This window comes from Onychomys torridus, chromosome 1 (genome assembly GCF_903995425.1).
Source record: "Onychomys torridus chromosome 1, mOncTor1.1, whole genome shotgun sequence".
Classification (NCBI taxonomy): Eukaryota; Metazoa; Chordata; class Mammalia; order Rodentia; family Cricetidae; genus Onychomys; species Onychomys torridus.
In genome coordinates, this window is record NC_050443.1 from 131,995,134 (window position 1) to 132,020,429 (window position 25,296).

A 25,296-nucleotide genomic window follows, 5' to 3' on the forward strand; every position below is an offset into this window, starting at 1 on the left:
CTTTCCTAGAAAGAAGAATAGGAGCTACAGATACTACCATGAATAAAATCTCCAGAGTTGTCTAAGTCAAAATAGTTTTTCTTGGTCTTCATGTTTTAGCTTCTTAAATAACAACATTCGAGTTTATCCATGTAGTTGAATGACAGTCACTGTTACCTCTTTCATGGCCACCACTTGACTGAGGATTTTCTGTCAGTCTTCATGCATGGTTAAAAAAAACTTTCAAAGGAACAGCTATATTGACAGAATTTAAGTTGGTATGATGTCCTGTAGACCCTTCTTCTTTTTCTTAAGTCACAAGCAATAGATTATATGAGATATAAAATATTCTGATTTTTGTTTTGTAAGTAAGGCAAGTATGTAGCCTTCCTTGAAAGAGCAAGAATTAATAGAGACTCAGAAGTGGATGTTTATTACTACTCTTTCTACATTTTTCCATGTCTCAGAGAACATGAATGTGTTCTATAACTACCCAAAAAGAACTGTGTAACCAGCATTCTATGGCTGACTTAATTAAGTCACATTCACACTGTGGGATTTACTGTCCTTTCTTCCAAACAACTGGAAGCCTTATATATTGCATAAACATTGACAGTGAGGGGTGTAGATCGTGGAAAAGTAGTTGGGCAGAAAAATCTACTGTGAATTATGTTAAAGGGGAAAGGGATGATGGAAAAAGTTTCTTAAAACAAAAACTAGAGTGAGTTTAATGGTATGAATGCATAAAGTTCCACTTTAGGAAATTCAGGTCTCTCTTAACACATCATGTATATGACCAAGACCTAAGACATTCTGAATAGCTGTGATTTTTGGCAATTTCCCATTTTTATTCCTATTATGGCAGATAAAGAAGCAAAAAATTAAACTGATCTTAAAATTTTAAAAAAGCTGTATAATTAAATACAATCCTATATAGATTTTAACAGGTTCCCTACAATTTCATTGAAGTTATCATTACATTTGCATAGTTTGGAAATGATGAGGCTTGATGCAGTCATGAATCTTAAAATACTTTGGGTATTTTTCAAAGTGAATAAATAACTTTAGAAGATCAGGTAACTTATTAATGCTTTTTCTTAAATGGTAATACATTAAAATAATAGTAATAATACACATTCATGTATAACTCCCCCTTTAATTGGTCTTGGTGACTTTGATATGGTGTGACAAGATGATTGAAAGGATAAGTTGATGGAAAACAGACTTTTTTTCAAATGATATTCCTTTAATGTAAGAATCTGAGGAAAACTGGGTGAAAAGGAATTTCAGGAGTGGCATTCAGTGTGTTCAGAACCAAGAACACACTGGAGAGGATAGGCACTCAGTGGTATAATTGAAGGAAAAAGGCAACATGAGGAGAGAAGAGACAGAATGACCTGCAGCTGAGGCACTCCCACAAAGCCTCCACCTAAATCAAATCTGCACAAAAGCCAGGCCACTCTTCTATCCAAACATACATGAAAGGTGACACTCTCTGGACAGGTTCAAAGCCAATATTTTACTGTCTTTTATAAGATCATGTTATTATATATTATATTATATTATTGGAATATATCTAGGGATAGACAATTATTGGATTACATATGTGTGTGTGTGTGTGTGTGTGTGTGTGTGTGTGTGTGTGTGTAATAGGATCACAATAATACCTCAAGTTGAATTAATTATACTGTTTACTTTTCAATGTTCAGGGAAGGTGGGCCAGGACAAATGAATCACAAGTAGTGAATAGACCAAAATGCTGGGTGCACTATGATTGATGATTATCTGCCTGTAACTTTCAGAAATGCATCAAGCTGAAGTTGCTGCCATCACCTGAGTTATCGCACATCTACTACACATAGAGAATGCTTCATCTCTTACCTAGGTATCCTGCATTTGCTGTTCAGCTCATAGTGTCATTAGTAAAATACTTTAGAAATAAATCCACAGGAGTGGGAGAGATGGCTCAGCGGTTAAGAGCACTGACTGCTCTTCCAGATGTCCTGAGTTCAATTCCCAGCAAGAGCCTCCTGTACTGAGATCTGGTGCCCTCTTCTGTCCTGCAAGGACACATGCAGGCAGAATACTGTATATATAATAAATAAATAAATCTTTGAAAAAAGAAATAAAAGAAGTAAATCCACAAGAAAGATTCAGGATCATTTTAATAGAGTTTGATAGGAAAAACAAGAATACAGGCAACTTGCAAATCTAGTAGCTTCTTATAGGAGGAAGATGGACAGAATGAAGAGAGAAAAATCATACTGTTTTGAGTTATGTACATGAAATCTGTTATGTTCTGCAATGGTGTTCCTTAGGCAGCTACATTGAGGGAGAAGAGGAGGGTTTCAGAGAAAGGGTGAAAAATTCCAGAGTTTCTGATAATGTATGCTTAGGGTAGTATCCAAAATATAGATAAAGAAAAAGGGAAAGTATGGTCAGTATCAAGCCACTGTACTTATTTCAGAGGGAACCCTATTCCTGGTCCTTGTGTCCCAGGACAAAGAACTACACCTGGGACATATGCTTAGAAACATATACAGAACTCTGAAACTCAAATAATGCTGAGTTCTTGCCAGTTTGGGCATGTAATTATATTTTATTGTATGTTGAATTTAATTATAATTATAGCATTTGGGAGGCAGAGCCAGGTGGATATCTATGAGTTTGAGGCCAGCATGGTCTACAGAGTGTGATCCAGGACAGGCGCCAAAACTACACAGAGAAACCTTGTCTCAACAAACCAAAAAAAATATAACAATAATAATTCTGATTGGACTCTGATACTTGGGAATCATCATGGGTTAAATAAAGCCATTGACTCAATGCAAATAATGGCTTTTAATACATGAGTAATATGAATAAGTTACTCAATTTTTATGCTCTATAATTTACATGAAACATTAATCAACAAATTCTAATATTGTTGAAAAGATACATAGAATGGATATCTATAGGATTGTCTAGAGCAGTCCTTGGAAAGGGAGCAACAGAGAAAGTGAGCTTTTAATAAACTCAGGAGTGAATTGGGGGATCATCCACACATCAATTTTAATAAAGTTATTAAAAAGTATATATCTCTGTTTACAGAATATAAAATCTAAGGTTGGGTAATTGATCCCTTAATAATCTTTAAATTCTAGCCACATGTAACATTCTGTATAATTACAACATCAAATTTGATTTGGGGCAAAGATATATTTCCTATACAATCTCAAAGTACACATTGTTGCTCAACAAAGGAATGTGCCCATACTTATGCATTTTAATTTTAATTCTTGTTTATCATCATGTTCTTCTTTTACCATAGATGGACTATTTCATGTTTGAAAGCAGACAGACATTAATGGAGAATAGGACACAAGTGACACAGTTCCTCCTTCTGGGAATCACGATGACCCAGGCCTACAGCTTTCCCTCTTCATCACTTTCCTCTTTATCTACTCCATCACACTTTTGGGGAAACTACTGCTGGTTCTCTTGGATTGTAGACTCTATGCTCCTATGTACTATTTCCTATGTAATCTTCCCTTGGTTAATTTTTGTTACTCCTCAGCTGTCACCCCCACATTAATGACTGGGCTTCTTGTAGGAGACAAAGTCATTTCCTACAATGACTGTGCTGCTCAGATGTTCCTTTTTATAACCTTTCCTACTATGGAAAGTTACCTGCTGGCCTCAAAGGCCTGTAATAGCTATAGGCAGCCATATGTAAGCCCTACACTATGCTACCACAGTGACTCAAGTGTGTGTGTGTGTCTTTCTGTCTTTCTATAGGTTTCTGTTTCTGTGATTTCCTGAATGTCTCCATCCACAATCAGAACACTTTAAGTCTTTCCTTCTGTGGGTCCCATGTGATCCATCACTTTTTTCTGTGTTATTCCAGAATTTATTATTCTCTCTTGCTCTGACAGATATGTCAGTGATCTGGTTCTTGTTTATGTAGTGAGCTTCAGTGTCATTTTTGCTGTCTTAATTATCTATATCCTACATATTCATTTTTACCACAATCTTAAGAATGCAGTCCAGTGTAGAATATTGAAAGGCTATATCCCTCTGTGCTTCACACTGCACTGCAGACTCAATTTTCCTTTCTTTTTTCTCTTTTTTGTTTTTGCTCTTTTTTCTTTTTTTATTAAATTTTTTATTCATTTTACAAACTAATCACAGATACCCCTCTTTCCTCCTCTCAAGCCTTCAGCCTTCCCCCACCCCACCCCATTCCCTCCTACAAAAACGTAAGGCCTCCCATGGGGAGCCAGGAGAGCCTGCTATATTCCATAGGGCAGGACCAAGCCCCTGTCCCTGCCTCAAGGCTATGTGAGGTGTCCCATCATAGGTAGTTGGATCCAAAAAGCCTGCTCATGCACCAGGGATATATCCTAATCTTACTGCCAGGGGGCCGTTAAGGAGCTCAAGATGCAAAACTGTCTCACTTAAGCAAAGGTCCTAGTGCAGTCCTGTGGAGTCTCCACAGGTGTTGGTCTAAATTTCATATAGATCTATTGCTGTTGCCATGCACAAAGCTCAAGTCCAAGTGGATCAAAGACCTCAACAAAAAATCAGTTACACTGAACCTGATAGAAGAGAAAATAGGAAGTATTCTTGAACACATTGGCACAGGAGACTACTTCCTAAATATAACACCAGTAGCACAGACACAGAGAGCAACAATTAATATATGGGACCTCCTGAAACTGAGAAGCTTCTGTAAGGCAAAGGACATGGTAAATAAGACAAAACAACAGCCCACAGGCTTTTGGAAAAAGATCTTCACCAACCCCACATCTGACAGAGGGCTGGTCTCAAAAATATAGAAATAATTCAAGAAATTAGACATCCAAATATCTAATAATCCAATTAAACAATGGGTTAAAGAGCTAAATAGAATTCTCAACAGAAAATCTCAAATGGTCAAAAGACATTTAAGGAATTGCTCAATATCCTTATAGTCATCAGGGAAATGCAAATCAAAAGAACTCTGAGATACCATCTTACACCTGTCAGATGGTTAAGATAAAAAACACTGAAGACAGCTTATGTTTGAGTGGATTTGGAGCAAGGGAAACACTCCTACACTGTTGGTGGGAGTGGAAATTTGTACAGCCACTTTGGAAATCAGTATGGCCGAATCTCAGAAAATTGGAAATCAATCTTCCTCAAGACCCAGCTATAACACTCTTGAGCATATACCCAAGGAATGCTCAATCATACTGCAGAGACACATGCTCAATTATATTCGTAGCAGCATTATTCATAATAGCCAGAAGCTGTAAACAACCTAGATGCCCCTCAACTGAAGAATGGATTAAGAAAATGAGGTTTGTATATACAATGGAGTACTACTTAGCAGAGAAAATCAATGACATCATGAAATTTGCAGTCAAATAGATGGAACTAAAAAATATCACCTTGAGTGAGGTAACTCAGACTCAGGACAAACATGGTATGTACCCACTCATAAGTGGGTACTAGAAGTAAAGCTAAGAATAACCAGACAACAACCCACAATGCCTGAGAAGCTAGCTAACAAGGGAGATCCAAAGAGGGACACATGGATTGCCCTGGGAAGTAGAAATAGATGAGATCTCCATGAGTGAACTGGGCATGAGGGGTGGGCAATGGAGGGTAGGACATAGGGGATGGGGTGGGGGATGGGGGATGAGACCATAAGGGAATGGGATGGTCGAGATGGAATAGGGATAGAGGGGGGAAACAATGAGAGAGATACTATGATGGACAGAGTTAACATGGTGATAGAGAAAAAAAATCAGTGATAGGGAGGTTGCCAGGAATCCCAAAGTTTGACCCCCAAGGACTACTAGAAGTAATGGAGAGGATGCCTGACCTGAACTGGCTTACCCCAGTGATCAGATTTGTGAATACCCTAACTGTCATCACAGTTTTTATTTTTATAAGATCATATTAGTCTGTACTTCTATAAGAAACCCCTGTCCATATAGAAGCCTATCACATTCATCTTTGTTTCTGATGGTAATATCTTTTATGACAAGAAAGTCTACTTATAATTTTATCTGCTCTGATCCTGTATTCTAGATTAGTTGTAAATGGAGAATTAACTAAGTTTTATGTATGTGACAGGAGGTCCCGGGGAGTGCATGTAAGGTACTTAACAACAGCAACTATATCTAAAGAAATCAGAATCAAAATCTTCATTATTTGGGGTATTGATGCTCTATAGTGGGTAGTTAAGAACTGGAACATCTCCCCAGAGACATTAGTTATTAAGTATCTTTTGTAGGATCAGAGGTTGAACAGGTTTTTGATGATAATTAATACAATGGAAAAAAAAACACTTTTTTTTGAAATTTATTTGCTTTCATCTCTGGCACATAGACTCAACTTCTCTGACTTCATGTAGTATCTTGTATTCATTTAACTGTATTCTAGTTAATAAGTTATGATTGAAAGTCATATATGCTACTCATAAATCTATGTGATGGAGTCTCCCATGTGATTCTCTGCTTGTTCTCTGTTCTTATCACCAGTGAAACAGAGAGGATGTATAACAGAAACCACTAGGCAGATGTTAAAAATTACCAAGTGGAGACACAGAAAAGATGTAAGACAGAAACCACTACAGGAATATTGAAATGATTTTGTGGAAAGCACACATGTTACTGAATTTTGCATGAGTTCTCATAAAACAAATAATTGAACATACAAGAAAGGAAAAAAACTGTATTTGTAGCTTGATCACATAGTAGATAGCATTGCTTATTCTCATTATCACACAAAGCTATTGTGAGACAACTAGATATTGTAGGAAGAAGAGATTTGGTGGAATGTAAGTGAAACAATGTTTTAGCTTTCCAAAATCATTTAGCACCAGATTTATTTGTGAAGCCTCACACAACCCCAAAGTCAGAATTCAGCTAATTGTTCAAATTCAAATAAAATATTTTTAACTATGATATAAAGCTTAATTTGAAGTTCATTCCTGTGGTGGTTAATATTGATGTTAACTTAATATTGATATAAAGTTAAGCAGTAATTTACAAGCTGTTCTATTTAAGAATTTGAATTCATTTTCAGTTCATATTCAAACATTACAAAGGTTGGTATACAGAGTTTAATGCTTGGCTTGAAGTTAATCTACAGAGTAATTCACAAATATTCACAAAGCACATAATCTAAAAAAAAAAATGTGTCATTATGAGCCAGTTCAATTGTTGTGGTCTATCTCCTTCTTGTCTCTCTACATGTGATTTGCTAAGTCTGGATCTTAAATTAGCTGTTTGCATGTTGCCCATCTAGTAAGATAAGCAACAGATTTTATTTATACTTTAGCATTCTTTTTTAGTGACTAGTGGCTAATGTATTTCCACTATGCCCAGTTTCATCTTAACTTTAATCACTGTGAACGGTTCTTTCTACCACATAAAGCAATGTAATTGCAGCTTTCTGGGATTTTAATGGGAACTCTGTGGTCCATCTTACTAACAGCCGACATGCATGTATGAATATAATATAGATAATTACCTTTATAGTTGTTGGAGCTGAGTTGTCTACAGGGAAGCTAGCTTTCTTTAAATTTGTGTATATGATTCAAAAGAAAATAATGAACTATTAATATGACAAAATCACACACATAATTCTCTGCTGAGTAGTACTCCATTGTGTATGTGTACCACATTTTCTTTATCCATTCTTCAATTGAAGGGCATCTAGGTTGTTTCCAGGTTCTGGCTATTACAAATATTGCTGCTATAAACATAGTTGAGCATGTGTCCTTGTGGTATGATTGAAATTTCCTTGGGTATATGCCCAAGAGTGGTATAGCTGGGTCTTGAGGAAGGTTGATTCACAATTTTCTAATAAAGCACCATTTTGCTTTCCAAAGTGGATGTACCAGTTTGCATTCCCACCAACAGTGTAGGAGTGTTCCCATTCCTCCACATCCTTTCCAACATAAGCTCTCTTCAGTGTTTTTGAGCCATTCTGATGGGTGTAAGATGGTATATCAGAGTCCTTTTGATTTGCATTTCCCCGATGATTAAGGATGTTGAGTAATTCCTTATATCTTGTGGCCATTTGAGATTCTTCTGTTGAGAATTCTCTGTTTAGCTCTATAGCGTATTTTTTAAATTGTACTATTAGGTATTTTGATTTTTAATTTCTTGAGTTCTTTATATATTCCAGATATCAGCCCTCTGTCAGATGTTGGGTTGGTGAAGATCTTTTCCCATTCTGTAGGCTGTCTTTTTGTCTTGTTGACCATATCCTTTGCCCTACAAAAGCTTCTCAGTTTCAAGAGGTCCCATTTATTAATTGTTTCTCTCAGTGTCTGTGCTACTGGTGTTATATTTAGGAAGTAATCTCCAGTGCCAATGTGTTCAAGACTACTTCCTACTTTCTCTTGTATCAGGTTCAGAATAACTGGATTTATGTTGAGGTCTTTGATCCACTTGGACTTAAGTTTTGTGCACAGTGACAGATATGGATATATTTGCAATCTTCTACATGTTGACATCCATTTATGCCAGCACCATTTGTTGAAGATGCTTTCTTTTTTCCATTGTACAGTAGGCTTCTTTGTCGAAAATCATATGTTCATAGGTGTGTGATAATGACAGGGTCTTGAGTTTGGTTCCATTGGTCCACATGTCTGCTTTTATGCCAGTACCAAGCTGGCTTTTTTTTCTTTTACCCTAGTTGTATAGTAGAGTTTGAAGTCAGGGATTGTAATGCCTCCAGAGGTTGTTTTATTGTACAGGATTCTTTCGGCTATCCTGTTTTTTTTTTTTTTTTTTAATTCTAGCCAGAGAAATAAGACAACATAAGGAGACACAGGGTATACAAATTGGAAAGGAAGAAGTCAAGCTTTCCCTATTTGCAGATGACATGATAGACATAAGACCTCAAAAATTTGACCAAGGAACTCATACAGCTTATATACACCTTCAGTGATGTAGCAGGATACAAGATTGACTCAAAAAAAAAAAAAATCGGTAGCCCTCCTATATGCAAATAACAAACAGGCTGAGAAGGAAATCAGAGAAACATCACCCTTTACAATAGCCACAAATGATATAAAATACCTTGGGGTTATGCTAACTAAGAAAGCTAAGGACCTGTATGACAAGAACAAGTTCCTGAAAAAAGAAATTCAAGATATCAGAAAATGGAAAGGTCACCCATGCTCATGGATAGGTAGGATTAACATGGTAAAAATGGCAACCTTACCAAAATGATATGATCTGTGTTTCAGAACATCATGATTGTATCCCTGCTTATTAAATTGTGTATAAGTAAAGAAACACTCTGGCATTCACACCACCACCATGATCTACCTGGCTTACCTCCATCTTCCGCCAACTCTTCACAACTTCTGCTGGGACCTGTTTGCTACCAAGTATGGCTCCAGGTAATGTTTGTTTTATGTTTAGCAAAACAAACAAACAAGCCAGAGAATTGGTTCATGACTTATCTTTGCCTATCAACTGCAAGATACCATAGTATTTTATCTGCATTTTTATGTTGCTGAACTTTGCAGTTAGGTTTTTCAGATAGGTCCATGTTGTTCACCTAAGGATATCTTTCTGTGGCTCAAGGATATTTCTCTGTCTAGCTTTGTTAACCAAAACAATTAATGTGTTTTTAACATTGAAGCCTTATTACATATAGGATCATCTCATTTTTGTCTAGGTGGGATATTCAAGATGTGTGAAGATGAAAGGCTGTTGTTCTCCTGAGAATTAGTAAATACAAGCACAAAGTTTACAGAAAAGTCTTGATCCACTAGTCTAAGCATATAAGATTCCATCCATGTATATTTTTCTAAAAAAAACTTCATATTTGGGCTAAAAAATACATTCACAAGAATCTGTAGTTCAGAGAATATAAAAATCCACAATTATTAGCACTAATCTCGTGATGCACTAAATTTTGTGAATAGTACAGACATTTGAACTCTGACATCCCTAGGAAAACAAGGGGAAAAATATGTTCAGGAAGAACAGGTATAGGTTTATGTGATTCTAGTCCACAATAAAGGCTAACTGAAGTGTCTGAATGCTTGTGTAGCTTTTTTTCTATGAGTCCCTGGGCCAGTAGCATTATAGAGCAACTAAGGAAAAATAACAAGACAGAAATCTCTGGAAAAAATTATGTCACATCAATATAATATCCTATAAATATTTGGAGTTTTAGTCATTAAAAAATACATAATGACTGTAAATCCACATTCAGAGCATTTCTTTTTTCTTCTAATTTTCATTTACTTTTATTATTATTATATTTGTGTTTTAATTTTACACATCAGCCATGGGTTACACTGTCCTCCCCCCTCCCACCACCACCTCACCTTCCCCCCATCTGCTCCCTTCCATTCCCATCTCCTTCAGGGCCAGACTCCCCTGGGGATTTATTTAAACATGGTGGATTCAGTACAGGCAGGTCCAATACCCTCCTTCCAGGCTGAGCAAAGTGTCCCTGTGTAAGCCCAAGGTTCCAAACAGCCAGCTCATGCACTAAGGACAGGTCCTGGTCCCACTGCCTGGATGCCTCCCAAACAGTTCAAGCTATTCAGTTGTCTCACTTATCCAGAAGGCCTGATCCAGCTGTGGGCTCCACAGCCTTTGGTTCATAATTCATATGCTTCCATTCGTTTGGCTATTTGTTCCTGTTCTTTTTCCAATATTGGTCTCAACAATTCACACTTTTGAGGCCCCTCTACTTTCTCATAATTGGATACCTGGAGCTCCACCTGGGGCCGGGCTGAGGATCTCTGCATCCACTACCATCAGTTATTGGATGAGAGTTCCAGCATAACTGTTAGGGTGTTTGGCCATCTGATCACCAGACTAGGTCAGATCAGGCTTTCTCTTGACCATTTCAAGCAATCTACAGAGGATGTATCATTGTGGATTTCTGGGGACCTCTCCAGCACTCTGCCTATTCCTGTTCTCATGTGATCTTCATTTATCATGGTCTGTTATTCCTCATTCTCCCTGTCTGTTCTTGATCCAGCTGGGATCTCCTGCTCCCCTAAGCTTTCTTTCCCTCAAATCTTGCCCTTCATTACTCCCACTGTCGTCTAGGTTGTTCATGTAGATCTCATCCATTTCTCTGTCATTGGGCGATCCCTGTGTCTTTCTTAGGGGCCTGTTTTCTAGGTAGCCTCCATGGAGTTGTGTTGCAGTCTAGTCCTCTTTGTTTTACATCTAGTATCCTACTATGAGTGAGTACATACCATGTTTGTCCTTCTGAGTCTGGGTTACCTCACTCAGGATGATTTCTTTCTAGATCCATCCATTTGCCTGCAAACCTCAAGATGTCATTGAATTTCTCTGCTGAGTAGTACTCCATTGTGTATATGTACCATATTTTCTTTATCCATTCTTCAGTTGAAGGGCATCTAGGTTGTTTCCAGATTCTGGCTATTACAAACAATGCTGATGTGAACATAGCTGAGCAAATGCCCTTGTGGTATGATTGAGCATTCCTTGGGTATATGCCCAAGAGTGCTACAGCTGGGTCTTGGGGGAGATGGATTCCCAATTTTCTAAGGAAGCACCATATTGATTTCCAAAGTGGCTGAACAAGCTTGCATTGCCATCAGCAGTGGAGGAGAGTTCCCCTTGCTCCACATCCTCTCCAGCATAAGCTGTCTTCTGTGTTTTTGATCTTAGCCATTCTGACAGGTGTAAGTTGGTATTGCAGAGTCGTTGTGATTTGCATTTCTCGGATAATTTGGGATGTTGAGCAATTCCTTAAATGTCTTTCAGCCATTTGAACTTCCTCTGTTGAGAATTCTCTGTTTATTTCTATAGCCCATTTCTTAATTGGACTGTTGGACATTTTGATGTCTAATTTCTTGAGATCTTTCTATATTGTGGATATCATCCCTATGTAATGTGGAGTTGGTGAAGACCTTTTCCCATTCTGAAGGCTGTCACTTTGTCTTGTTGACTATATCCTTTGCTCTACAAAAGCTTCTCAGTTTCAACATGTCCCATTGATTGATTGTTTCTCTCAGTGTCTGTGCTACTGGTGTTATATTTAGAAAGTGATCTCCAGTGCCAATGCATTCAAGAGTACTTCCTACTTTCTCTTCTGTCAGGGTTAGAGTAACTGGATTTATGTTGAAGTCTTTGATCCACTTGGATTTAAGTTTTGTGCATGGTGAAAGATATGGATCTATTTGCAGCCTTCTACACATTGACATCCAGTGTTGCCAACACCATTTGTTGAAGATGCTTTCTTTTTTCCATTGTACATTTTTGGCTTCTTTGTCAAAAATTATATGTTCATAGGTGTGTGTGTTAATGTCAGGGTCTTCAATTTGATTATATTTGTCCACATGTTGGTTTTAATGCCAGTACCAAGCTGTTTTTATTATGGTAGCTCTATAATAGAGCTTCAGGTCGGGGATCATGATGTCTCCAGAAGTTGTTTTATTGTACAGAATTCTTTTGGCTCTCCTGGGTTTTTTGTTTTTCCATATGAAGTTGAGCATTATTCTTTCCAGATCTGTGAAGAATTGTGTTGGTAATTTGATGGCAATTGCGTTGAATCTGTAGATTGCTTTTGGTAAGATTGCCATTTTTACTATGTTAAACCTGCCTATCCATGAGCATGGGAGATCTTTCCATTTTCTGACATCTTCTTCAATTCCTTTTTTCAGGGACTTAAAGTTCTTGTCATATAGGTCCTTCACATGCTTAGAGTAATTCCAAGGTATTTTATGTCATTTTTGGCTATTGTAAAGGGTGATGTATCTGATTTCCTTCTCAGCCTGTTTGTCTATTTTATATAGGAGAAGTATGTAGATGTAACCGGCTTGTTAAAAAAGAAACACAGAACCAATTGCAGAGTTAAAAACCATGAGGTTAGAGCAAGAGCAGAAAACCTTACCTTTCTCTGCTTCTGCTGTTCTTCCTCTCCAGAAGAGACCTACTTCTGTATGTCCTGTCTATTTATAGACTTTCTGTTCTGTTTTCTCATTGGTTGTAAACCCAGCCACACAACTTCCTCATCACTGCCTGTTTGTACAGACCTCCAGGTCTTCCATGGTTGGCATTGGGATTAACAGTGTGTGTCTGCCAGGCTGGCTGTGTCCTTGAACACACAGAGATCTACCTAGCTCTGCCTCCCATGTGCTGGGATTAAAGGCATGCACCAGTACTGCCCAGCTTCTGCTCTGGCTTGCTTTGATCTCAACGCAACTTTGTTAACATACAAATAAAATCACATTTCAATACAAATAAAATATCACTATATTTCCCCTTTTCTATTTTAATCAAATGAAAAAAGGAAAAAATTATAACTAATATAAGAAAAACTATATACAAATTACAATAACTATATACACCTTATATACAAACAATAAATACCTAAACAATGTCTAGTCCATTTGTATTTGACAAATTCAGAGAAAATAATTCTATTATCTATCCTTTTTTGGTCAGTCCAGAATGTACCTGATTCACTTTTTATCCTAACATATATTGCCAACGGAACAGTCCTATAACGTCTTTCAAATTTATACACTTACACCTCTTAGGGAGTTTTTCTGAATTCCTTAACAAAGATAATTATAACTATAACTAACTGATCTTCAACTCCCTCACAGACCCAAGAAGGAAATAATACTACCTAAAAAAATAAAAATAAAAGCAGGAAGTGCATGCAAGCAGCTTCCAAAAAAATGTGAGTTGACAGAAACAACCAGCTGCCTGGACAGTCACCTGAGGTTTCTCCACAGTGATGGGGCATCATCTTCAGCCTATAGGCTTAGCGTATCTGACAGACTCTTTTGTGAACTAGGATGTATACAAGGTCAACAGTTTGACCTCACATTTGGTGAGAGCAGTCCATGTACCAGAAACACCTGAATTCCATTAGTGTCGTGTCATGATTCAGGATTTTAAATTCTGGAAATTATTGATTTTTTTTCTTCAATTCAGCTGTCCATTTTTTCTTGGCTGTGTATATGTGGCTTCATCTCAGCATCCCGTTCTTCTCCGCATCCCTCTATTAAATGCCAGTCTACTTTTGGGAGGGTTGAGCTTAGTTATTCTTCAAGAATAATTGTTTCCTCTGCTGTTCCATTGCCCATCAGTAGCCATTGGCCCACTCCCTGTTCAGCTGCCTTCAAAGAAAAGGGCATGGTACCTTTTACAGATTGCAAAGGCCACTCACTTCAGGGATGGTGCCATATTTCCTGAGTTTAGAAGATGCCTTTTGTTAAAGCCACAATCACACTTGTTTTGGCAAGAATTGGTAGTCCTTGGTTTCATGTCCTGTCTGTCCTGTTTGTCAGCAGTTGATTCGAGGGTACTTTGTTGTCCAGTGGCTATCTTTTGCCACAATGAAAGTTAACTCCATATGCAGTTTCTTCAATGCCCATATTTTCTCTGAAGTAGATTGGTACTGCCAGGAGCCATCATGTCTCATACTCATAGCAAAAAAGAAAAATTCCTAAGTTATTAAAACATTTTAAATGCCATATTTTGTAGATCTCTGAAGGGTTTGAAGATGACCTGTCTATCTAAAATATATCTGTTTGATCTTGAAAACACACCTAATATGACTACAAGTTCAATTGTAATGTTTAACCACTAATTTTCAAATAGTTGGAAATACTAACATTCAAGGATCAGCAAATTGCATTACATTGGTAAATGAATGGTATAAATACAACATTTTGAGCAAGATTAGAAATATGTATATGGCATATTCTAACAATATATAATAATAATAATAATAATGAATAATAATAATTCAATAATAATAATAATTTATATACAATATAAAACAATCCAATCCAATATAAAGTATTTAAAACTAGTAATTGACTTTTCTTTTTTTTTAAACAAGGATCTTTTGCCTAGTGCTTTTCCTAACCCTTAACAACAACTTGTAACCAACCCTCCTAAACAATGAAAACTATCCCAGACCCAATACCTATAAAAAGACCAAAAAACCACCCACCCCACACCACCCCTTTGGGAATGGGGGCATTCTATTCTTAAAATTGCTTCCTGCTGGGAATGGGCGAAGTTGTCTTTATTCTGAAAAGAAAAAATTTGTGTTAATTGTTAAATTTAGGAAAGGTAACTATATTCTTTGTTATACATGATGCCAAAGTTCAGGGTTTATCTCAAGTCCTTATTCAAGTAGTCTTTGAAACTGGATCATCTCAGCTAGCCATCTCAGAATTGCTCTAAGCACTTTGTAGTCCAAAGCTGATCTGTAGATGATGTTTGTCAGCTTAGTGATATTATTTTCCACGTGGAATTGTCATTGTGGGGCCCCATCTTCTTTCTGGAGATTTCAGTTGACGTTAGGCCTGGACGTGATTTCCTGCAGAAAACTGAAAACAGACTCCAACACAAAGACATGTATAGGCAGCTAATTGAAGCCTTTTCTCTAGAATTAATTAGTACTCTATATCACCATTATTATCTTAACAAAGTTTAATATAAATATAAATTGTAAATTTTGATATAAAATTCATACTTTAAGAAAAGTTTAAAGAATCAGAATAGAATAAAAGAATTGAGATTAGTAATAGAATAGTCCCTTAATTAATTTGGTTTTTCTCCTGTCCCATGTCAGAAGATGGCTTTTTCTTCTGGTATGATACAGGGAGTTTTCATTTTCCTTTTAACAACATGCTTGAGTTTAAAGGAGGAGAGAGCCATTCTCCAACTCCAAAGTCAGCTTTAAACTTTAATTGAACTGGGACTACAAGAAGACCAATAGTATTAATTTTTTAGAAAAGAACAGAAACAAACATTTAGGAAGATTTGTGAAATTTTGTAGATGATATACCAATAGGCCATTTCACTCTTTTTCCTGGGACAGAAGATTTGTCCTTTTTCTTCAGTTGTCTCATTTGTCCAGTGTTCTTCATATTCCTTAGCCTTCATTCTCCTAAAAGACAAAAACAAAAACCCTTCCCCAAGACTAATTTTGAGGAGGTTCCCTTTTGGCAAGTTACATCTGATTAAATGAAAAGGCCTGTATTAATGGTATAAGTGAGTTTAAATTGGATGGTCATGTTGGTTGATGAACTATCACCTCCTCTAATTAAGAGGTCTCTCTTGTTCAAATCGAACCTTTATCAATTTTGATGGTACCCACAGGGCTACTGATTTTTTGGAGTTTATCTTGTATCCTGCTATGTTGCTGAAGGTTTTTATTAGCTGAATCAGTTCCTTGGTTGAATTTTTGGGGTCACTCATGTATACTATCGTGTCATCTGCAAATAGGAAAAGATTGACTTCTTCCTTTCCAATTTGTATGCCCTTAATCTCCTTATAGCTCTGGCTAGAACTTCAAGTACTATATTGAATAAGTATGCGGAGAGGGGACAGCCTTGCCTTGTTTCTGATTTTAGTGGTATTGCTTTGAGTTTCTCTCCATTTAATTTTATGTTGGCTGTTGGCTTGCTGTAGATTGCCTTTATTATGTTTAGGTATGTTCACTGTGTTCCTGATTGCTCCAAGACCTTTATCATGAAGGGGTGTTGGATTTTGTCAAATGCCTTTTCTGCATCTAGTGAGATGATCATGTGGTTTTTTTCTTTGAGTTTGTTTATATGCTGTATTACATTGATGGACTTTCCTGTGTGGAACCACCCTTGCATCCCTGGGATGAAGCCTACTTGATCATGGTGGATAATTGTTTTGATGTGTTCTTGGAGTCTGTCTGCCAGTATTTTATTGAGTATTTTTGCATCAATGTTTGTGAGGGAGATTGGTCTGTAGTTCTCTTTCATTGTTGCATCTTTGTTTGGTTTAGGATCAGGGTAATTGTTGCCTCATAGAAGGAGTTTGATAATATACCTTCTGCTTCTATTATTTGCAACAACTTAAAGAGTATTGGTATTAAGTCTTCTTTGAAGATCTGGTAGAATTCTTCAGTGAAACCATCTGGTCCTGGGCATTTTTTTTTTTTTTTTGGTTGGGAGAATTTTAATGACTGATGCTATTTCCTTAGGGGTTATTGGACTATTTAAATGGTTTATCTGGTCTTGATTTAACTTAGTTATGTGGTACCTATCCAGAAAATTATTCATTTCTTTTAGATTTTCCAGTTTTGTGGAGTAGAGTTTTTTGAAGTATGACCTGATGATTCTCTGGATTTCCTCATTGTCTGTTGTTATGTCCCCCTTTTCATTTCTGATTTTGTTAATTTGGATGCTCTCTCTCTGTCTTTTGGTTAATTAGGATAATGGCTTGTGTCGATGTATTCAGCTTGTTAAATAAGAAACACAGAACAGATTGCAGAGTTAAAAACCATGAGGTCAGAGCAAGAGCAGAAAACCTTACCCTTCATTGCTTCTGTGGTTCTTCCTCTCTGCAAGAGACCTACTTCTCTGCATCCTGTCTATTTAAAAACTTTCTGTTCTCCTCTCTCATTGGTTGTAAACCCAGCCACATGACCTCCTCGTCACTGCCTGTTTGTACAGACCTCCAGGTATTCTATGGTTGGTATTGAGATTAAAGGCATGTGTCTGCCATGCTGGCTGTGTCCTTGAACACACAGAGATCCACCTAGCTCTGACTCCCAAGTGCTGGGATTAAAGGCGTGCCCCACTACTGCTCAGCTTCTGCTCTGGCTTGCTCTGACCTAAAGGCAACTTTATTGACATACAAATAAAATCACATTTCAATACAAATAAAATATCACTATAGGCTTGTCTATCTTATGGATCTTTTCAAAGAACCAATTCTTTGTTTCATTCATCCTTTGTATTGTTCTATTTATTTCTATTTTATTGATTTCAGCTCTCAATTTGATAATTTCCTGGCATCTGTTCCTCCTGGGAGTCCTTGCTTCTTCCCGTTTAAGGGCTTTCAGGTGAGCTGTCAGGTCACTAGCGTGAGATTTCTCCAGCTTCTTTATGTGGACATTCAGTGCTATAAATTTCCCTCTTAGCACTGCTTTCATAGTATCCCATAAGTTTGGGTATGTGGTGTATTCATTTTCATTGATCTCTAGGAAGTCTTTAATCTCTTTCATTATTTCTTCTTTAACCCATTGGTCATTCAGTTGAGCTTTGTTCAGTTTCCATGAGATTGTAGGATTTCTGTAGTTTTTTTTCTGTTGTTGAAATCTAACTTTAATCCATGGTGTTCCAATAGAACACAGGAGGTTATTCCAATTGTTTTGTATCTGTTGAGATTTGCTTTGTGTCCAAGTATGTGGTCGATTTTAGAGAAGGTTCCATGTGGTGCTTTGAAGAAGGCATGTTCTTTTTTGTTCGGGTGGAATGTTCTGTAGATACCGATTAAGTCCACTTGATCCATAATATCAGTTAAGAACATTATGTCTCTGTTAAGTTTCAATTTGTCAGATCTGTCCAGAGGTGAAAGTGGGACGTGGAAGTCTCCCACTATTAATGTGTGGGGTTTTATATGTGATTTAACCTTTAGTAATGTTTCTTTTACTTATGTGGGTGCCCTTGTGTTTGGGGCATAAATGTTCAGACTTGAGTCTTCATCTTGGTGGATCTTTCCTGCAATGAGTATGTAATGTCCTCCATCATCTCTTTTGATTGATTTTAGTTTGAAGTCTATTTTGCTGGATATTAGGATGGCTACACCAGCTTGCTTCTAAAGCCCATTTGATTGGAAAGTCTTTTCCCAGCATTTTACTCTTAGGAGGGGTCTGTCTTTGACTTTGTGGTGTTTCTTGTATGCAGCAGAACGATGGGTCCTGTTTTCATATCCATTCTGTTAGTCTGTGTCTTTTTATAGGTGAATTAAGTCCATTGATATTCAGGGATACTAATGACCAGTGATTGTTCATTCCTGTTATTATTTTTAATTTTTGGTGGTAGTATGTGTGTACTTCTCTTCTTTGGGGTTCACTGCTGTGATGTTATCTATTGCCTGGGTTTTCATGGGTATATCTGCCTTCCTTATGTTGGAAATTTCCTTCTAGTGCTTTCTGTAGGGTTGTGTTTGTGGATAAGTATTGTTTAAATCTGGCTTTTTCTTGGAAGGTCTTGTTCACTCCATCTAAGATGATTGAAAGTTTTGCTGGGTATATTAGTCTAGGCTGGCATCCATGGTCTCTTAGTGTCTGCATTATATCTATCCAGGTCCTTTTGGCTTCCAAAGTCTCCATTGAGAAATTGGGTGTTATTCTGATGGGTTTGCCTTTATAAGTCACTTGGCCTTTTTCCTTTCCTCCCCTTAATATTCTGTCTTAATTCTGTACATTTAGTCATTTACTTATTATGTGGTGAGGGGAATTTTGGGGGGTTCCAGTCTGTTTGGTATTCTATAGGCTTCTTGTATCTACATAGGAATTTCCTTCTTTAAGTTGGGAAAGTTTTCTTCTATGAACTTGTTAAATATATTTTCTGTGCCTTTGACTTGGTATTCTTCTCCTTCCTCTATCCCTGTTATTCATAGGTTTGGTTATTTCATGGTGTCCCAAATTTCTTGGACATTTTGGGTCATGACTTTGTTGGTTTTATTGTTTTCTTTGACTGATGAATCTATTTCTTCTAATGTATCTTCAGCACCAGAGATCCTCTCTTCCATCTCTTGCATTCTGTTGGTTATACTTGCATCTGATGTTCCTGTTCATTTACTCATATTTTCTATTTCCAGCATTCCTTCTGCTAGTGTCTTCTTCATTTTTTCTATTTCCCTCTTCAGGTCTTGGACTGTGTCTCTTGCTTTTTCATGATTTTCTTTCAAGGATTTATTGTTTTCTTCTGCTTTAATTGTCCTTTCCTCTAGTTTTTTTATAGCGTTCTTCCCATTTTTTTGTTTGTCTGTTCTTCCACTTTATTTTTCATTTCTTCTATATAAGGCTCAAGCCTTATTTGCAAGGTTGTTTTCTTCTTCTTCTTCCATTCTGTGATGTTCAGGCCTAGCTGTTGGAGAAGGGCTAGGTTCTGGTGATGCTGTATTGCTCTTTATTTTGTTGTATGTACTTCTGCCTTGGCATCTGCCCATCTCCTCTTGGGTTCGTTCTTGGTCTTATTAGTGTAGTTGGTCCAGACAAAGCTGACAGATTTAGTGAGCCTCTCTCTAGTCCAGATGGGAGCTCTGGTCCAGATGACAGTGCTGGCCAGATAGGAGCTGGGGGCTGGACTCTGAGTCTCAGGAAGTCTCTGGGGTCTCCTTATCTTGTCCAGATGGGAGCTCCTCTTGTCCTGATGGGAGCTCCTCTTGTCCAGAAGGGAGTTCCGGGGCGGATGGCAGCTGTGTGCTGGTCTCTGAGTCTCAGGAAGTGGCTGCTGTCTTGGGCAAATGGGTGTGGGGGCAGGGTGTGGAGACTGCAGGGTGTGCCTGCAGTCTTGGAAAAGGGGAGCCTTCTCACAGGGCCTTAGGAATGGCCATAAACTGGGGCCAAGCTGGGCAGGTCCTCCCGGGATGGCTGGTTCCCAGGGGTGGAACCCAATGGTGGTTGCCTCTCTGCTTACAACCATAGGCACTCACCTCTGGTCCAGTTGGGAGTTCAGGGGCAGGATAGAAGCTGGGGGCTGGTTTCTAAGTCTCAGGAAGTGGCTGGGGTCTCCGGCAGATGGGTGTGGGGGCAGTGCATGGAAGTTGTACGGTTCACCAGAGGTCTTGGAGAGGGGGAACCTTCCTGGTGGGGATGGGGGGTCCTGCCCTATGGCCAGAACCTGGGGCCCAGTTGGGCAGGTCTTCACTGGAGTAGCCTGTGCCCTGGGCTGTGACCCAGGTAAGGGCCTCTCTGTGTGTGACCCTAGGCACTCACCTCTGTACCTGGTGGGAGTTCCAGGGCAGGATGGAAGCAGGGGGCTAGTCTCTGATTCTCAGTAAATTGCCGGGGTCTAGGGCAAACGGGTGTGGGGGCAGGATGTGGAGACTGCAGGGTCTGCCTGCAGTCTTGGAATGGGGAGCCTTCCCACAGGACCTGTGGAATGGCCTGAAACTGGGGCCAAGTTGGGCAGGTCCTCCAGGAATGACTGGCACCCAGAGGTGGGATTCATGGGCAGTTCCCTCTCTGACTGTAACCCCAGGTACTCACCTCTGGTCCAGATGGGACTTTCTGGCTCAGATCATTTCTGAGCTAAGACTATCATCTCAGTTTATCTGTTGAGGTCAACCAGGAAACCCTAGAATATACCTTGATTTTTACAAAAATGAAAAAGTGGAAGGGGTTTCTTCAGCATTTCAGTCTACCAGTAACAGTATACTAACCTGCAAAGTGTTCTTTCATTGTCAACATAGAATGAACTGCTTGAGGTCAACTTGGGCTTTAAATTGCATTAGCACTTACATGCCTACTAATCCAAGTTGTTGACCTCATTACTTTAAAAAGTAACTCTAAAAACAGCTGGCTAACTAAGATAGATTTTACAGTTCTCCATGTATCCCATAGGCTCCCCTTTGGTTACTGAACGCTTAAAACTGGTATTGTAACATTACCACAATGTTTTGTGCCAATTTTATAAACTTTACAGTGCTGTGGTATGTTCTGTATGTCAAAAGTGTTGCTTTGATTGGCTAAAATAAATAAAATACTGATTGGCCAGTAGCCGGGATGAAAGGATAAGGTAGATGGGACAAGGAAGAAGAGAAGACTGGGAACAGGAAGGCTGAGGGGATAGACTCCCAGCCACAGCCATGACAAGATGTAAGGTGCTGGTAAGCCACGAGCCACGTGGCAAAGTATAGATTAATAGAAATGGGCTAAATATAAGAGTAAAAGCTAGAAAATGGTACGCCCAGTGTGGCGGGAATGAGGAATCTACAAGTAGCACTTCACTCTGCTACCTGGTGGATTTAGCCTTTGCTAGTTACAAAAAAAGGTTTCTGGGCTATGCACTACTTCGATAGAACTACTTCTAATAGTTGATGGTACACATGGCTCCAGACCCAGAGTTGGCGGTGAACTGTACCACCGCCACTTTGGGAAGCTAAGGTGGGTGGAGCCAGCAGCCACAGTGGTTTTTCAGTCTTACAAAGATGGATATTATTCAGAGAATCTGCTTTGTCTTATCTTTGGGATATTAAACTGTACAAAAAGATTTGATCATAAAAGCTGTTGAGTTAAACAAATATGTAAATTTTAAAGTTACCTTGACTTCAAAATTTGGATATAAGGATATGTTGCTTTGGAAGAGAGTTTCTGCTTTTGTTTCCACAGAAAGTCAGAGGCTATGGATTTGTTCCAGATTAAGATACATCAGGTTTGATCAGCCAAGACCACCTGAAAGGTCTCAAGTGACACCATGGCCCAGATGATCCAACATCCAGAATGCTTTCAAGGCAACTGGCTCAGAGGTTTACTCTCACAGACTACTCCATAATCCCAAAATTTCTTTGTGTCCCCATAAGATACAATGCACCCCTCCAATAGGAAGTAGTAAAACAAACTACGCTCAAATTCCCAGCTGGCTTTGGAGATGGAATTGAATCACTCCTTCTCTAAACCCAGGCATATTGTTAAAATAAAAGGTTAAGATATTCTTATGTCCCAAATCAGAAGAGCCCTCTGGTATGGGACAGAGAAAAACCAATATTTTTATTTAAAACAGGTTAATTATAAATGCGATCTCTTTCTAAAGAAGAAAAGGGGATATGATATAGATATAATAATATTAAAGGGTAGATTACTTCTAAAGAACAACAACTTATTTATAATGTTTTACATGGGTATAGACTTTAGTCTATTGATACAAACTTAAAGTTAATTTTGTTATACTGTGTATATTTCTACTCTTGTTTAAGGTATTATGTTTGTATAGTTCGGTCAAAATTGTAATGGATAATTAAAAATAGATTAATCATTAGTCATCTATGATAATCATACTCATAGCCATGTTAGTTAAGTCTTTTAGGGATACACAGAGATATTTCAGAGAGATAGGTAATCTTCAAATACTTCAAAGACCTACAGAATATAGCATTTAAAATATTTTTAAAATTTAGACTTTCTGGACAGTGAGACATGTCTGTTCCTTGCAACACCGATTTACTTCAGAGAGGAAGATGGGCATTAAAGACACTTCATATCTTATCTTTACCTTGGCAAAAATAGCCATTGGGCAAGAAACTGTCCTTGCCTGGACTGCTTGATCGACTGGACATGCAAGACCCATAGAAAGGTGACCACTAAACTTTACTTAACAAAATGGTCCTTCAGGTTCCTGCTTTGCAGAAGAAACTGTCAGACATTCCACAGGACACTGAGAGAAGTGACCGAGAGACTCTAGCCCCGTGGGCTGAAGACAAATGCCCCAACTTTACAAAGGAACATTAGGTGACTGTCCAGGCTGCCAGCTATCTCTGTCTAACCTGCAATGTGGTAGGTATTGTGTTGCCTGAAATACTGTGTGTACCCTGAAATAAACTTATCTGGGGTCAGAGAGCAGACAGCCACTAGAACAAAGCCAAAATGGTGGCTAGAAAATGGGTCAGAGCAAGCCATAACAGAATTTGGGTGGTGGTAGTGCACTCCTTTGATCCCAGCACTGTACTTGGGAGGCAGAGCTAGCCTGATCTCTGAGTTCAAGGCCACTTTAGAAACAGCTAAGTGTGGTGACCCACACCTTTAATCCCAGGAACCCTGTCTTTAATCCCAGGGAATAATGCAGAAAGTAGAAAGATATATAAGATGTGAAAACCAGGCATCAGAGTGAGTAAAAGCATGTAGTTAGTTAAGCATTTGGTTGGTTAAGCGTTCAGGCTTTGGAACAACACAGTTCAGCTGAGATTTATGTGGAGGAGGACTCAGAAGCTTCCAGCCTGAGGAATCAGGATCACCTGAGGAACTAGCAAGGTGAGATAGCTGTGGCTTGTTCTGTGTCTCCAGCATTCACCCCAATAACTGGCTTCAGGTTTGGTTTCATTAATAAGACCTTTTAAGATTCCTACTACAGTGCAAGACTCCTGAAAGTTGCTTGCATCCTTCTCCTGGTTCGCAGGTAATATTATAACCTTCTGAGGTCTTTGATATGGTTGAAGATTAGATAGTTATAATTTCCTGTTATGATAAAAGATAAGTTAGATATAAAACCTTAGACTCATAAATATAGAATTGATAGGATATCTTCTTATATATTTGGTTGTGAGCCTAGCCTTTAACGGCTGAGCCATCTCTCCAGCCCAGGATATCTTCTTTAATATTGTAACTGTAATTCTATCTTGATAATTGTTTTATTTTCTGAAATTTTACTATATAAAAGTTAAAACCTTGCTTTAACAAAAAAAGAAAAGGGGAAGTGCTATGGGATGTTCTGTATGTCAAATGTGTTGCTCTGATTGGTTAAAATAAATAAAGCACTGATTGGCCAGTAGCCAGGCAGGAAGGATAAGGTAGATGGGAAAAGGAAGAGGAGAAAACTGGGAACAGGAAGGCTGAGGGGATAGACTGCCATCCGCAGCCATGACAAGATGTAAGGTACTGGTAAGCCATGAGCTACGTGGCAAAGTATAGATTAATAAAAATGGGCTCAATATAAGAGTAAGAGGTAGACAATGGTAGGCCTGAGCTAATGGCCAAGCAGTTTAAATAATATAAGTGTGTGTGTGTGATTATTTTATACGTCGGTTATGGGACCACGGGGGCTTGGTGGCACCTGGAGAAGCTCTCCAACTACATTACAGTGCAATATGTTTTCTTTTCTTAGGCAAACCAAAGGTGTATTTTTCAAGGCTCTGCTGCTGTCAGCAGCATTGATGGAGGGTCTTTTATACATTTGTAATAGATAGAAATAAACCAGATTGCAGTTTTTGTTTTGGTTTTGTTTTTTTTTTTTTTTTTTTTTTTTTGAAATTTAAACCATGTACCAAGTTTCTGGTCAAGATTGTATAGGATAATTTAACATAATTGCATTCTATTAACCAATATGAGTGTATTTCTTATGTACATAGTTACATTGAAATAAAGTTCTAAAAAACAAAAAAAAATACATAATGAGTTGCTAGATATTATTTGTCTAAAAAGTATCAAACACAATACATCAATATGTGCTGAATTTTCCTGAAATAGAGGTGAATGTTCCTTATGAAATAATCACCATAAAACACAATAAAGAAAAGTCTTCCTCAAGACCCAGTTATACCACTCTTGGGCATATACCCAAGGAATGCTCAATCATACCATAAGGGCATTTGCTAAGCTCTGTTCATATCAGCATTATTAGTAATAGCAAGAACCTGGAAAAAAACCTAGATTTCCCTCAACTGAAGAATTGATAAAGAAAATATGGCACATGTACACAATGGAATTCTACTCAGCAGTAAAAAAAACAATGATATCAACAAATTTGCAGGCAAATGGATGGATCTAGAAAATATTATCATGATTGAGGTAACCAAGACTCAGAAAGACAAACACAGTATGTAC